General features: G+C 47.5%; 1 protein-coding gene across 1 annotated transcript in view; it reads right to left on the bottom strand.

Annotated features, from left to right (window-relative positions):
* LOC8031023 (alpha-aminoadipic semialdehyde synthase, mitochondrial) overlaps positions 1–17,118 on the bottom strand; it is a 97,061-nt gene extending 79,943 nt beyond the window's left edge. The window contains exon 1 of the mRNA XM_040207517.3: positions 17,034–17,118. The gene's annotated coding sequence lies outside the window, so the exon portion shown is untranslated. The remainder of the gene's footprint in view (positions 1–17,033) is intronic.
* Positions 17,119–17,366: the final 248 nt, after the last annotated feature.

Here is a 17,366-nt window from a genome sequence, read left to right as displayed (position 1 = left end):
GAAAGGCTTCGCAAGTTTTGAGATCGTATGGAAACAACCACGGCTAGTAAGACAGCGGCCAAAGCAGAAGTAGGGAGGTGCTCGACCGACGCGAGTATTAGTAATGCAGACAGGGGGAGGGGAGCGGGGGAGGAATAATAGTTTAGATTGGAAATGTTTTCTTTTTTTTTAGTTTATTAGTTTTACACATCCGTTCGGTCTCGAGCACTTGCGTGCTAAGTAATGCACCTGCTCAAATAACGCGGATGCACGCAATTAATATTTTAGAGGATTAACGTCATCAGACGTCGAGAAAATCAAAACCATCAACTACGGTACCAGAATCCAGCACGTGTGGTGGATTCTGATATTACCCTCCCCCCTTTCTCTCTCTCTTCCCTCATTTATTTTTGTTTAAACTCCGAGTTTTCCACGTGTGTGTGCATAAGGGGCTCCAGGTTGGGATTGCAAGCTTCCGCACACCGCCTTGAGCACGAATTCCGTATCTAGAAAATAGTTTTATTTTAGCACAGTTGTGAGACGGCAAGTAAGCAATGGCCATAACAGCAACCATCGTCATAGCAGCCCAACCCACGCGAATATCAGTAATCAAAAAAGCGAACAAATAGTTTAATTCGACAATGTTTTTAATATAATAAAAAACACGTGACTGGAAACAGACTAAAAAAAAAAACTGACACCGTTTATGGTGAAAAACCAATTTAAAACGGACACCGACTTAAATTGGTTCATCGGAATTGCATGAAAAGTGACAAGGTTTGTTTTCAATTAGAAATAAGAGTACACACACAAAACACGAGGACTGGTCCGTCCTCGTCCTTTGTGTGTCTTCGATTCCTTCTTTCTAATTACCGTTACCAGCAAGCTCTCCAATTTAATTTTTTTTTCCCAGGATCCGGTCTTTCATTATGGAGTTAGTTCACCAGCTAGCAGGAGTTTCCTTTTTATTTTTCTGTCAATGTTTTTATCCTCCGCATCCGTTCTATATTAACAGAGACACGTGCGTCGTTGATATTGCACGTGCGCAACCCTGGGCAGTAATACGGGGGCAGACAATTAATCATTTCCTAAAAGCCGTCGCACGTCATAAAAAAAAAAACAACCTAGGCTTGAAGTATTATGGAAGGATGAAAATATGTCGTTTTCCAAATTTTAGCTAAAACACAGCAGACTTGTAATTAATATGTCTCTAGTAACGCGTTACTTCTATCTAGTCACTTTTTTGTAAGAACTTGGTTACTTTTCGGAAGAAGGAACAAGTAGCACATTTTTGTTACTTTTTGATGGAGTAACGAGTAATGGTATTTAGTGACATCTGGAAACGTCTGCAACACAATTTACCATATTTGGTTTTTTCCCAAATTCTCGCGCCTGTAACTTTCACGGCAAAAATGCGCCAACAAGTTGGTATAAATATGTATAAATTTTAACAGAATGGACAATTCGCCTTGGCATAAATTCATGATGAATTTATGCCAAGGCGAATTGTCCATTCTGTTAAAAAACCTAAGCATTATTAACGACAAAAAAAATATTGGAAGGGGGCTGCTTCAGAAAAACGACACACCCAGAGTAAGGAGAAAATGACAACTTCCAGCTGAAGGAACGTTTTCCTTTTGAATCTTAGTTATGAGTAACGTACTACGTCACTTTTTGAGCAACTGGCGAGTATTTAATTATTTGAGTAGCTTGTACATGTCTGTCCGAGAGCACGTGCCGGAAAGAAGTCAATCCATCATTACCTTATGCTAAAGGCCCCGAACATAAACCCAGTCCTGGACAGGTTACCGGTCAAAATGATCAATCACACTCGTGTTTCCTCGCTCTCAGAAAGTATTCCTTGATTGCATTACTCGATTACGGGGGATAATAGTAGGACGTTACCTCAAGAACGAGTTGCGTTTTTTTTTCTTGATTTTTAAGCGATTTTTATGTCTAGTCACTTGGTTCGAGTGGACAAGTTAGAACTGGTTCGCTGAATTTTAACAAATGCGCAGCCTCGGAATTAATAAATGATGGCCAACAAATTAAGTTACACACAGACAGCGTGAGATCGCTCTGGCATGGTACGATGGCGACATTGGTTCACGCTGTCGACGTGAAATTTATCTGGCGCAGTACGTCCGCTCCCCTCGAAAACATCCCGGAGTATAGCGACGACCGCACGCCGGCATGGCGCTCATCTATACACCAAAATGGACAGGGGTGGTTTCAATAAAGGATCTCCGGGACCAATCCCCACCCCTCTCCGAACGTACGCTGGTACACTGCACAAATTTGTTCACTTCAGACACGACGACATCGGCGGACAGGCCTCGTTCCAAGCGCTTCATGCAGGCTTCGAACCTGTCTCCAGGCAGTTCTTCTATGACCGGTGTGACCTCCGTACAAGACATGTCAGAAACTGTCTTTCGAGTGGTGCGTTAGCAACGTGACCTTAAGAGTCCCAAGGCTCGATTGTCGACATGTCTATGGCGGTTCGCCCGATGCACGATCACACGCGCCCCACTTGTGAGGACGTTGCGTTCGCCTATTTACGGTGATCGCCCGCTTGCACATCGTTTCAACTCGGCACGTCCAGTTGCGTAGGCTGTATAAAGCCTTCAAAAACTTTCAGCCTTTCCACTCTGGTGAAGAAGGAAGACCAGCGAATCTGTACTATGATGGGACGACCTCAAGGACGATGCCTAGAGGACGACGTTTAGGACGACCTCAGGTGCGACGTCTAGAATGACATCAAGGACGGACGACCTTAACAATGACCTCAAGGACGACTTCTAGGACTACCTCGAGGACAACGTCTAGAACCACCTCAAGGATGACTTTTACGATGACCTCGAGGACAACCCATCGGACAGCCTCAAGGGCAACCTCAAGGACAACGTCTAGAACTACCTCAAGGACGACTTCTAGGACTACCTCGAGGACAACGTCTAGGACCACCTCAAGGATGACTTTTACGATGACCTCGAGGACAACCCATCGGACAGCCTCAAGGGCAACCTCAAGGACAACGTCTAGAACTACCTCAAGGACGACTTCTAGGACTACCTCGAGGACAACGTCTAGGACCACCTCAAGGATGACTTTTACGATGACCTCGAGGACAACCCGTCGGACAGCCTCAAGGGCAACCTCAAGGACAACGTCTAGAACTACCTCAAGGACGACTTCTAGGACTACCTCGAGGACAACGTCTAGAACCACCTCAAGGATGACTTTTACGATGACCTCGAGGACAACCCATCAGACAGCCTCAAGGGCAACCTCAAGAACAACGTCTAGAACTACCTCAAGGACGACTTCTAGGACTACCTCGAGGACAACGTCTAGGACCACCTCAAGGATGACTTTTACGATGACCTCGAGGACAACCCATCGGACAGCCTCAAGGGCAACCTAAGGACAACGTCTAGAACTACCTCAAGGACGACTTCTAGGACTACCTCGAGGACAACGTCTAGAACCACCTCAAGGATGACTTTTACGATGACCTCGAGGACAACCCATCGGACAGCCTCAAGGGCAACCTCAAGGACAACGTCTAGAACTACCTCAAGGACGACTTCTAGGACTACCTCGAGGACAACGTCTAGGACCACCTCAAGGATGACTTTTACGATGACCTCGAGGACAACCCATCGGACAGCCTCAAGGGCAACCTCAAGGACAACGTCTAGAACTACCTCAAGGACGACTTCTAGGACTACCTCGAGGACAACGTCTAGAACCACCTCAAGGATGACTTTTACGATGACCTCGAGGACAACCCATCGGACAGCCTCAAGGGCAACCTCAAGGACAACGTCTAGAACTACCTCAAGGACGACTTCTAGGACTACCTCGAGGACAACGTCTAGGACCACCTCAAGGATGACTTTTACGATGACCTCGAGGACAACCCATCGGACAGCCTCAAGGGCAACCTCAAGGACAACGTCTAGAACTACCTCAAGGACGACTTCTAGGACTACCTCGAGGACAACGTCTAGGACCACCTCAAGGATGACTTTTACGATGACTTCGAGGACAACCCATCGGACAGCCTCAAGGGCAACCTCAAGGACAACGTCTAGAACTACCTCAAGGACGACTTCTAGGACTACCTCGAGGACAACGTCTAGAACCACCTTAAGGATGACTTTTACGATGACCTCGAGGACAACCCATCGGACAGCCTCAAGGGCAACCTCAAGGACAACGTCTAGAACTACCTCAAGGACGACTTCTAGGACTACCTCGAGGACAACGTCTAGGACCACCTCAAGGATGACTTTTACGATGACCTCGAGGACAACCCATCGGACAGCCTCAAGGGCAACCTCAAGGACAACGTCTAGAACTACCTCAAGAACGACTTCTAGGACTACCTCGAGGACAACGTCTAGGACCACCTCAAGGATGACTTTTACGATGACCTCGAGGACAACCTATCGGACAACCTCAAGGACAATGTCTAGAACGACCTCAAGGACGACTCCTAGGACGACCTCGAGGACGACATCTAGGACGCCTAGAGGAATTGAGCTTTTCCACTCTGATGAAAACCAGAGTGGAAAGGCTGGAAAAGTTACCGCCATCTATGAGCGAGGCCGGCAAGCCCGATGTCTGGTTGCCGCCGTCGCTCATAGATGGCGGTAGCTGTCCAGAGTTTTGTGTCGACATTTGTTTGGTACCGGACACAATCCTCGGGTACCTCGCCCTTAACAGCTCCGCTGTAAAAATGCGAACAATTTATCGAAAGACTCTGTCGAGCGAAAATATGGGCAATATCGAGCGAGGGGATCGGTGGCGCATTACAGCTCGGAACACGCATAGAGAATGCTCGCGCTGCAGAACCCGTGGATCAGGGCCGGCTTGCTAGAACAGCGTCTCAGCTGAAACTGGGTGAAAGAAAGCGCTGCAAAGTCTTGTGCGAGGGAGCATAATTTGACGCGGTTTGAGTCCCGCTCACCTCGTGGGCTGGGCAATGCTTTCTTTCGTCCAGTCTCAGCTGAGACGCTGTACAGGACTGGTCTTATGTTGAGGGCCAGCAACTAAGGTAAGGACGGATTGACTTCTTTGCGGCACGTGCTCTCGGTCAGAGACGTACACATTAAAGTAATTAAGTACCCTTACTCCCTGGTCGCTCAAAAAGTAACAAATTACGTAACTCGTAACTAAGATTCAAAAGGAAGGCGTTACTTCAGCTCTAAACCAGTGCGTTATATTTTCTCCTTACTCTGGGTGTGTCATTTTTCTGAAGCAGTATAGCGCCTTTCCAATTTTTGTTAGTTTTCTTCTGTGTCGTTAATAATGCCTACGTTTTTAACAGAATGGACAGTGAGGCTAATTGGAATAAATTCACGATGAATTTATACCAACTAGGTTTTTAATGCAGTCACGGGCATATCTTTGCATGATGGAAGCTTGAAATCATTGTGTGTTCTGAAACTAACAGTGCCAACAGCGCTAAAGTTGAAGCTCTTACATTACTCTTATTTATGTCCACGAGAAAGCCTTTGCTGACGTCCTAGTCAGCATTCAACCAATCGTGGGAGGCCGACCACAGCGACGCTTTCCATCGCGCACGTTGCCAAAAGAGCGATCACTCACCAAGCGTTCGGCGCAGGCGTGAAGCCGCCGTAACTATAGTTCGCAGGAAGGAGACGGCAATGTCCGAGACGTCTCGTGCTCTGCATGTGCAGAGCTTCAGCGTGTGTGTGGCACCTGCCGAAATACTAAACTCCCCTCTAGTGCCACTAAATAAGCTACGCTTCAGAGTAACGACACTTGGCCATATTGTGTCTTAAAATCATGGTTGCCAGTTATCTGAAGCTTTATCTGAAATCACAGGAAACGCCTTTCCACACTCCACAAATGTTTAAACCCTTGCGAAAGAGCAAAGCAATATTAAATGACCTTCCTAACACTGAATCTTATGCCGAGGAAGTCGCACTTTCGAATCATGACGGTCGGCAGTTCCGTCTGCTCTGCATACGAGCCAAAATGGCGGCGCCCACAACAATGTCGGGGAACGGAGTGCCGATAGTCCAAGCGTAGCTCATTTAGTGCCTCTAGTCCCCTCGATACATTGAGGTAGAGGTGGCGTAGCCATACTGGCTGGTGAGATGGGTATAGACGCTTTGCACACGAGCTATATTGCAGCCGCCATTACTGACCTTCTCTTGTCTTACCGAGATACCAAGCCACTGAAGCGCGCTTTGAGGAGCCTCCACAAAGGCCATTGCTGGGGAGAAGGACACAGTCGGATCTAAATGGCAATAACCTGTCCTGCTGGGACAATGATGGAGGGAAGTGATCAAAATAAAAGGAAACAAAAACTGAAGGTCACTTATGGCGGCGCCCATGAACAGATGCAGAAAATAGTCTATATTACGTTCGAAGCCCGGCGGCCCCGGTCGCTGCACGTGCGACACGTTCACGCCATGGCAAACGCCACGAGGCGGTGCTCCAGTCTTCGACTTCCCAGAGCCGCCAGCACCGAATATTGCCCCCACGGTTAGAGCGTAAACTAAAAGCGCGACACAGCGTCGACCCAGCATGAGGCCGCGACGTCACAAAATTGGAAACGACATTTAAAGCGTGAAATAGAAGTGTTCAAGCTCCGCGTCTCGGTGACGATGGAGTAATCAGCAGCAACGATCGCAACTACGCAGTTTTCTCTGGTTTGGAGCGCACGTTCGTTTATTCCACGCAAGCCTCACGTATACCAAGTTTCCTGTCACCAAGAGTTACACCTTTTTACTCTATAGTGACGCTAAAACGGCTTGAATTCGTCGAGTCGCATTTTTATAGCTCACGACCACCGCTAGGGGCTGTTTCGCGGCCTGTAGCTGGCCACGAGATGTTGGCCTACTCAAACCGATGAATGGTCCAAGTCTCCCAATGCAAGGGCTCTGTGACGTCCCAGAGAACGTCCGGTTCATAAAAAAAGAATGAACAAAGCCTATCTTGACATCGCTGCTTGAAATGTCGATGAAACGTTTAAACACCAATTCTCCAGGTGAACGCCAAAAGAACTGAGAAGCGGGAGATCTGCTGAATATGTTTTAATATTCTTGTAAACCAACGCCCATGCATAGGTCTATAAACATGCGCTACACAAACCTGCATTTCAGGAATGCATCATAGTAAATGATAATGTTTTAGGTTCATTATGAAGATATATTGAAGGTCGTATGATCCTTGAACTTTTCCCTGAGAGCGCTGTAGAATTTTAATAAAATCAGGAAATACGACCATTTTGACTGTTTTGAGCGCATTTTGAGGCAGCTTTGAAATTAAAAGCACTTAGATTAAAGGAGTAAAAAAACAAATGGTAGTACGTAGTAAAGGTGCCTCCCATCTTAATTTTAAAACCCTTACGGGCAGACTAAATGTCTCGGTATTTGGGTATTTGCGTAAATAACTTTGATAGGGCAGTTTTCGCTTGATTTATTTGCAGTGGGTGTAACGAGATGGCGACACCAGTACCAAATGCCCCGAGCCAGAGCGGTCGTTGTTGTTGCTGCTGTTTTCACGAGCTTGCACGTACAGCGACTCGATGAACGAGTCCTTTGCTTGTCACCACCGAGATCAGTTTTTGTCCGTTTTGCCGTCTGCGTGAAATTTCTGTCTGCTGCACCACACACACAAAAAATACGACCAATGAGAAGCGGCTCATGTATGATGTAGTGATGCCATAGCCACGTGCTGTGTCTCGCTGCCGCGCGATGAGCTTTCACTGTCAATAATATAGTGACGTGGGCCAATGCCACGTACGACCTTTGGAGCCAATCAGGCGGTATAAGAACGTGCGGCGTACCCTCGCGCTCCGCGAGTTCCTAGGTCGCACCGAAGTGTCACACGTACTCAGTAAAGCCTGGTTCAGACAGTTGCGTTTGACTGCGTTTGACTGCGTTGCGGCAGCGAGAAACCAGGACTTCCCCGCTGCTTACATCGCGTGCCAAGGGGATTCCTTGAATTGGATTCCACGCTTCATACGAAGCACAGATGTGCCGGTGACTCGCTTTCCGTACTCGACGCAACGCAGTCAAACGCACTCAAACGCAAGTGTCTGTACCGGCCTTAAAGCCCCTCGATGTGTTTGTATGTCTTGCAAGCGTCATCGCATCATTAAACACGCCAATGCACGAGTCCGTGCCTCGTGCGACACTTGGAAGCAAGTGGCAGCGCGGCCTTAAAATAAGCTAAAGCCTCAGAAAAGTGGCGCCAATCATTATTGTGGAAATGCTCGAGACACGTGCCGCGCGCCACTTCTGGGAAGGACATGCCCTTGGAAATCTACCTCAGTTAGAGTCTACTAGAAAGGACAAGTGGGGACACCGGAGTGCAATTTTCGCACTTCCGCATGTAAAAAAAAAAAAAAAAAAAAAACGGCTTATCCAAGTTACTTTGCTCGTAGCGCCCTCTTGGGTGCTACGAGCGAAGTGGTTAAAATTAGCTTCTTTTTTTTATGAAGAACGCGTTGCGTTTAAACGCCAAGCTCGACTGGCACACTGCTCAATGTCATAGAAAGAATAAAACGCCGAGCTATATATTTATACAACCTAGACGTCATGCGTCACGTCAGTACATAACGTCACCGGGACCTGACTTGTCGTCACAACGCAATGCGACATCCCGACGACGCCTTGACGTCAACGTCCCCGTCGACGTTGTCAAGGCGCGTCACACGTCATCAAGACTGCGTTCTTACGTCATATTTCGTTGACAACGACGTCGATTTCAACGTTGACGTTGACGACATGATCCACTTGGAGTGAAGCAGGGAAAAATGCAACTAGAGTTGCTTGACAAGCACCCCCCCCCCCCCCCCCCCCAAATACAGCAACAGAGAACATAACACATACATGCACATTACTAAAATATTAGCCAACAAAGAAAATATTGGTATAAAGATAGCAAAAAAATAAAAAAAAATAAATCGTACAATTACTTTATGCTCTTAGCATGCAGAGACGTAACAAGGAAAATCTTTACTAAAAGCAGAACGCACCTCTTTCCGAATCTACTGCACTGGCTAAATTTCTCATCTACAGCTACTAACTTCAAGGCTGTCTAAACAAACAAGCAACGCAATTTTTTTAAAGCGTGCTTCGACGCCGAGTGCGCAATAATCACGGTAAAGAGCCACGCGGCCTTGAGCGCCGGCACGCTTGCGGCTCCCTGCTGCGCAGTCCTCTTCCTGCCTTGCCTGACATTGACTTTGTTTTCGTTCCCGAGCATACTGCTAAGAATAGCTTATACGGTGCACCGCGTGAACATACGCACGTGCGACACCGCTAGCACGAACGACCGATTGTCGGGTCCGGGGGATTGGTGGCCGAGTGTGTTCCCAACGCCTCCGCATGGTGCGTTTAGCGTCCTATTCCGCCCCTGCATCCAAAGGGGTTCCGAAGTGGCAACAAGTGACGGAGTGTCACGCTGTCGGATGTCGCGATCCTGGCGGTTGGTGCTAGCGAACGCGAGTGTCGCTGTCGTCGCGGCGTCCCAACTTTTGGCCGCTGAAGTTTCCGTGGTCTGTCAAGCTGAAGAGCAATCTGCAGCGGGCGCGGTGTCTTTGATCACGATGGATCATTTAGCTGTATGTCCATGTTTCCTTATTTTCTCGCTAATCAAGTTTCGTTTTCGAGGCTAAAAATGGAACCGCGCGTACATTTTGTTCTTTTAGTTGCGCTACTCAGATGTCCATGCGGGGGCCAGCGGCTTGGTCAAGCTGTCCTTGTGACATCCCAGACGCCTCTATACTGTTTCACCTTGTGTTGTACTGCAGGAAAGGCTACAAGCGCGAGCTCCTTGCTCTAGGGCACATCTCGGCGGCACAAGCTCTCGTGCACCAAGGGCAGTTGCCAAAGCTATGAGCTCGCGCTTCTAGCCTTCGCTGCGGTACAACATAAGGTGAAACGGAGAGAAGTATTATAATGCACGATAGAGTTCTTGGTCCCACCCTCTTCGCACTTCAACCAGCATTGCTCTATGACCTTACCTAATCCGTTGAGGGTCTATAAACGCAAATCTTAAGTTTAAAAGACAACAAAATAAGGTTCACTTGAACCAAATAAAAACTTAGAATGACGTATAAGTGGCCAATTGCCTAAATCTGCATAACCTGCGATGCGTTCCGCTGCCGTAGAAGTACACTCAGATGTAGAATTATAGACTTTTTCTACCTAGATGGATACAAATATTTTTAGAACTACGTAAGAATAGAACTGGTGCTCGGTGCTGTAAACGTAAGAAGTACGATGACATGAACTGAAGGTTAACAGTTTTGACGGAACCGTCGGAACTGTGAATCCGCACGTGCGTCAGGGTCGACGAATACTTATTTATAAAAACTAACTTTTAATGTTTTCCCAGTGACTGCTAATTTTAGTTTCTTTTCACTTGTAACGTCACAAGACGTGAATGTGTATAGCGTACCCATGAAGAACGGGAAGCCTTGATCTAATTATTCCTGGTACGGCATGATTGTTACACATCCTCGCGTGCACAGTTAGTTAAAAACGGAATGCTCCACCCTCGCGCTGAGGATCCGGCCACCTGACACGGGGGATTCGCGTCATGGGCGTCTGAAACTGGGGCTTTTGAAAGCGGGGCAAAAAGGCCGGGGCGTTTACCGCGGAGTATTTGACACGAGGCTTTTGACATCCGGTGCTTTTGCGCACCACCCGGCAGTTTACGCATGAGTGTGGCAACTGCCAACAAAAGAATATGCTCACGTAACCGTCGTACCAGGGGTGAAAGCTAGTGCCGTCAAAAAGGTTTCGTCGGGAAACGCATCTCCACATTGTTATCGCGTTACTGAGACTGCAACGATAATAATCCTAATGGAAATAATAATCTTTGTTTGTAATGTCCCAAGATACCCAGAATAGTTAAAGGAATGGTGAACCAAAATTTGGATTTAAAAAAAAAAAACAAAAAAAAAAACAATGTTGGAGATGTAAGCGGGGCGCTGCAATCCCTACAACACGACTAGTAAGGCGATATCTCAAATGGACGGCCGTATTTTTGGAGAAAGAAGTCGAGATTGAACCAGGCCGACGAGGCGCGTGACCGTCAATATACCTAGTTTCCTCCTCTCTTCGCTTCGCTCCCTCAAGGCCGCGAGGCGGAGAAGACGCGAGGCCGTTCCCTCTCCTTCTCGGAGAAACATGACGTCAACATTCCTGCCAAACGCGCCTCTTTCTTTGAAAAATACGGTCATCCGTTTTTTCAATATTTCAATATTTCAAAGACGTGGACTTGATGGGAAGCGATGCTGTTACATAATTTGAGAAAGCGGTGAAGGATTTAAAACGGGCATCGAAACAAATGAATTGTATGGTTGATCGGAGAGGAAAATAAAAGTCTCTTTCCGCTCAATGTCACCACTTACAACCTTGTGCAAAATTTACTATCCCACGAATAGCCCTTCAAACATTTTCATAGTTACAAGAAAAACGCCGTTCAAAATATCCACCATAAACAATCCCATTCTATCTGTCCTGAACATGTTCGACACTCGTGGAAGAGATATTCAATTTCAGAACATGGGCCAAACATTCTGTTTTTGATCTAGTAAAAAAAAATGAAAATCTGATTCGAGCAATCCGGGTCCTTGAAATGCCGCATTATATACCCAATGCATTCATTGCGCTCCGTCCACAGCAGAGAACGACCCAGGCCTCCCACCAGTGATGCGCGTTGAGTTGCAAGGTGTTCCATCAAGATGATGGATATAGTCAGAAATAGGACGAGGTCGGGGGGCACACCGTACTCGCCCGATTCTAACGCGCGCGGTTCAGTGCGAGGAGCATCTCCTCACCCTGAAACGTTTTTTTGCCATGGGTGGTTCAATCATCGCGCACCTTGCGTCTGACAACTAGACTCATGGAAACGTGGCCTCCGAGATTCTTGGTGCACCAAAGGCCCCATGATGGGGACAACAACAGCAGCATCGTTTATTTGACGCAGCACACGACTGGCGTGGGCGACGTGACGCTCATGTTCGATCTGTGAAAACGCTGACGCATGCTGACGTATGTCCAGTCTGCCCCCTCGATCTGGGTCGACTTATCGGCTCGTGCTGGGTAAACATCGACCTTTGTGGAAAACATGCTGATCAAAGCGCCCCCTACAGCTCGTACAGCGCTCTCGAGGCGGTAAGCGCGAACATGTGACTTCATCTTGCAGTTCTTCTGCGCGTGCTCTCGTGCAAACGAGACGCTAGATCAGAAAACTCAAACACTATGAGAACCTACACTCTTAGAAGAAGGGGACCTATAGTCCTCTCTAAACGGAGGAACGCTTTTGTAACTTATGTTCTTTTAGAAAGGGAGAAACTTTCGTCCTGAATGCAGGGCATCAAAGTTCCTCCGTCGCCTGCATCTGATTATGGCGGCCCCGAATCGAGCAGATCGAGCTCAAAAACGCTACGTAGCAAGAAATAAAAGCGTAACACGAGCTTTCCGCAAAACTGTATTTATTTCCGAAGCCAGCTTCCCCCCGCAGGTAAAGAAACTTGCGTTTCAAAAGCAGTTACTCAGACTTCTCGTCGACAGCCCTGCGATGTTAAATGGAGACAATTCCCAGCTACTTCGCGCACTTTACGTCTTATCTTTGCTATTCTTCAAGTCACAATTATTTCGTCAACCGCACATGACGGAGGAATGGTAAACCAATTCGCGAAATTAAAAGCCGCTCTCAAAGAACAAACTCGAAGCCGCTGTTGCACGGTAACGAGAAATTATCGCGAAGCTTCAAAGAAGGTTAAATCGCTTGCACCTTTGCATTTATTTGCATTATAATCAGAACCTTAAAATGCAAACCTTTCACCCTTGTTAATACTATAGACTGGTGGCAGCTGATAAAACCCGTTTATTCTGATGGCGCGCAACTCCAGGTTAGCTCAGTTAGTAGAGCGCTCCACTGGAAATGGAAAGGTCCCGGGTTCGATACCCGGACCAGGCAGATTTTTTCGGGCGCGCACCAGTCACCTAGCTGTGTTTGGAGATTTGTGTTTGTCCTTCGTCCCTCTTGTTCCTCCTCTCCAGGGATTATTTTCGTCACGTTAAGCTTGCCTTTAGCGACTCAGCGGCCACTATGAAAAATATGCTTGTACAATCAGGCGTCTGGTTAACATACCATTTGATTAACGTTTTAATTAGTAAAAATAGGCATATAATAGTTCCAATTAGAAATTTTCTGGGCATAATCGAAAACTTGTAAATATTTGGGAGCGCGAGCATAGCAAAATTACGTCCATATGCCATGTTTCCCCGGATCCTATCAACTGCATTTTCGCTCCGCCTGCCTTAATTACACTTGTATCACAAGTGATAACTTCTGCATATTCCACACTTGAAATGTGATTCAATCATTTTACAGTTGACTGACTTAATGGTCTTCTGTAATACCCAGTAAATTTCAGACTGGAACTATATATAGGTTAATTTTACTAATAAGTTAATTAAAACGTGTCTCTCGATTCACCCCGTAATCGCACAAGAAATAGTGTACCTTGATAGTTTTCCTTGCCTCCAAGCCGGGTAAACTAACGGCAATACCAAAAGTGTCCTAACGCGGGGGCGGATCCTTTGAACGGCTGGCCACGTTCTCCAACATGCAAAAACTCCCAATTTTTTCAGCCCATGTTAATGAGAGGCTTCAAACATCTACATATGCCAGCCTAAAGGAAGTTTGAAGTTATGTTTCTTCTCTATTTATACTTAGTTTATTACCTAGCCGATTCTCACTTTACACTCGTTTCCCGACATCCACCGCGGTCGATGATGTTATTCCGAAGGAGTGACGTCATGTTCTAACGCCCGCGCTGAGCGGCGAGCCCGAACAAAGATAAGAAAGAAATGAAGAAATATGACCGGCGCATACGCGTCCACCTTGGAGTAAGAAATCAAAAGAAAGAAAATAGAAGCCACTGAGAGCTAGCCGGCCCGTTTTTAGCCGTCCCGACAATAACGGGCCGCTAAAAATGAACGGCCGCGTTCATCCGTGACAGGGAAAAGCAAAAGGGGCATCTGGCTGCCCTGACGGAGTACATGGCTATTCCGGTGGCGAAAATAATCCCCGGAGTAGAGGGGGAACAAGGGGGACACACCAGTCACCTAGCGTGTGTTTGTCCTTTGTCCCTCTTGTTCCCCTTCTCCAGGCATCACTTTCATCATTTTTGTCCAGTTCGCTTGCACCTTTGCATATACTTGCATTATAATCATATTCCGGTGGGCCGGCTGTTTTTGCGACGTTCGCACTCCAACCTTGAACGGGCCGTCTATAGCCGTGACGTTTGCCGGCCCCAGATTAAGAGCGTATATGACCGCGGCCGATGATGCAAGATATTCCAGAATAACTGTAACGCGACCTATAGAGCTCCAGGAATCGCAAGGCAAACCCAGACAGTCACATAGCTTCAGTGCTGGATTGACTTTGATGGCTGGTAGCGTCCTCATGATACATCTGGGCTATTCAGTGGCCCCACTTCTATGTGTCTTCTGGTTACTGACTAACTTCTGTTGCATCTTTCGGCAACTGTGAATGGCAGCAGCATAACATATACCTCACGTTTTATTGTTTTCCTCGTATCCCTATTACTTCACTTCATCCTTACCATTGCAGCTCAGGTTATTGCTATTTTAGATTCTCTATTGTATCCTTGTCCCCAGCCTTGGACTTTGTGAAGGGGCTCGTCAACGCCCGTTTCAGTGGCCTAGGTATGTTGGTCAGACAAGAGAAAGTCAGCAAAGGGGGCTCTAATCTAACGCGTACCCAAAAACGTCTATGTACTCAAAGCTCTATCTTCGACATAGCTGCAAGCGAAGCCGAAGGCACGAGCGCAGTGGTTTCATGGCTTGTACTGACGTCACACCAGCTGTCGTTGTGGTGGCCTTGGCAATGTTTGCAGCGTAAACTGTGTACTATCGCCTTTTTTCTTTTTGCTTTTTACAAGAGGGAGTAGAATTCACACAGGCGTGGTGCAATGACAAACGTGCAAGCCATGTGAAGCGATAAATCGGCCGAACTTGCGACTTTTTGCCTTCTGAGCTTCGCGACGCCGTAGAATCTTATAGAGCTGAGTTGGATGACCACATTCACGGTTGACACGGGATCGTCATCAACGCCCGCCTTGGTTCACGCACACACGAATGTGAAAAACGTGGCATTTGTAAACAGATAGATAATTAAATGTAATATGGCCCGAGCTCTCACGTTGAAATACGCCACAGCGCACGTTTCTTTTTCTTTTCTTTTTTTGAAAATATATGATGGGCCAGAAAATGGCCGAGTTGTGAAGGGGCCGATGGAAACCGGGGAAGTCAATCCGCCGATGTGAGCTAAAGTCCCTGGATAAAAATGACGCTTGGCGTTTCTAGCGTTTTTTACAAAAACCGACACCCACTATTGGCGAACGCGGACGATCTTTTTCCAGGATTTTGCAACATCGGCGACGGAACCCATACATCGCCAACTACAACAACAACAACTACAAATGACGTCATTTCCAGTTGCGGGAAGAGCCCATAACAGCTGTAAAACGCAGAAGGTCACTATTGTGTTCACACTTCCCGCTTCGTTCATCTGCGTTCGGCTAATGGCGCCACCCTGCTCGGGACTCGGCTAAAGTCACTGAAAGCCATTGCCTTCCTGCCTGCATGCCAGCCAGGCGCAAACAGAACCACTGATCTCTACTATAGGGGGCTGGATGGCGCTTATAGCCACGTTCCGAGACGGGCGCCAGTGAAGCCCCCGGAAGTTCGATGTTTATCCCGGAAGTCGAGTGCCTGCTAAGTTTTATAGAAAATTTAGTAAAAGTTTTGGATCACGCTCTCTCGCACTTTTACATGGGTTTTAAAATACCTTCTAAGCATTCTTGAGAATTAGGCATGCCGAAATGCTCACACATCAAATGGCTTCCAAGAAGACGTCTCGGGCCTGCCTGAGTTGTTATTGCGCAACAAGCAGGCTCTCCTGATATAACAAAAGCAAATCAAGCGCCTTGGACACTGGTTGGACTACCGCTCGTAAGAGTGGGAAAGCTTGTCAAGCGCTCACTTCCGAGACAAACCGCTTACTTCCGGTGGCTTCATACCTGTTTGCACAATGCGCCATCCAGCCCACTAGTGGAGGTCAGTGAACAGAACCTATAGAGACGATAAAAACCTCGCAAGGTGATTGGCTGATCGGTTTCCATGGCAATCGCAATTTCGGTCCCACCGAAATCTTCGAAAGGGTCGTCCTGAACCAGTCGCGCCCAGATCGCAATGGGGCGTCGTCTTATACTGAAAGCCTTCCTCGCCAATCTGAGCCTCTTTCCCAGTGTATATGCAATCAGCCTCCCAATCATGCTCCGCAAATCTCATACAATGATATGGACCTTCTTGCGTATTTTGAGACAGGGAAATTATTTCTCGAGGCTGCCATCGACGCCGGTTTGTGGTGACGGTTACGAAGATGTGCGCTTGTTTCGCCGGTGTGAGGATAATTGAAATTTATATGCAAGAAACGTCTCTATAAAGCAGTGGTTCTCAGCCATTGATGATTCGCGAACCCCTTGTTGATCGGAGGAGATGATGGAGGTTCCCGTTCGTGGTGAGGCGAAGGGAAAGTTATAGGTTACGATAATGATTTTATAAGTGAATATTAATAAGGGGTGGTGAAGTAGGCTTCTCTGATTGACATATACACGAGAAAACTCACCCGAACATCGGAACGCTTCTTCTCAATCGGATAGAAGAAAAAAAAACTTTTATTGCCGCGCATGACTGACAAGGGAGGGCTTCGCGGACCCCCATTATGCCTTCGCGGACCCCAAAGGGATCGCGGGCCCCTATGTGAGAACCACTGCTATAAAGCAACATGTCACCAGGAGTTTGAACCACCAAGAATGTGGAAATAAAAGAAACGGCTCATTCCATGGACCGAAATGACGGCCATACAGGAGCTTGGATCCCAGGATCCAGGGACCTTAGCCAGTGAGTTTCTCAGGCTGTCAGTGACCGGAAGCTGGATATCTGAGACGCTGAGCGTACCTGTTTACAGACGAGCCAGGAGTACTCGCTGGACTCCCAGTTGTCCCTGTGCACGGCCTCGTGCTCGGAGTAGTAGTTGCAGCGCCTCAGTTCGCCGTCTCCAGTAAGCTGCATCCACTCTTCGGCGCCCGGACGCGCCAAGGCTACACTGTTCCGTGCGCTGGACACAACACGGCACTTGGCGATAACACACTCGAGGAGGGAGGCTGGATGCACCCACTTGTCGCTTCGCTTGGTGCTCCCGAAGAGGGGTGTCCTGGTCGATGAGCGTGCTGGTACTCCACCGGACGCAGGAGGTATGGTCCTGCGAGAAAGGTTCAAAGAGTGCGAGTT

Source organism: Ixodes scapularis, unplaced genomic scaffold (genome assembly GCF_016920785.2).
Source record: "Ixodes scapularis isolate PalLabHiFi unplaced genomic scaffold, ASM1692078v2 PGA_scaffold8__174_contigs__length_109621045, whole genome shotgun sequence".
Lineage (NCBI taxonomy): Eukaryota > Metazoa > Arthropoda > Arachnida > Ixodida > Ixodidae > Ixodes > Ixodes scapularis.
The sequence above is the reverse complement of the archived record's forward strand: the minus strand, read 5'-3'. Positions and strand labels throughout refer to the sequence as shown.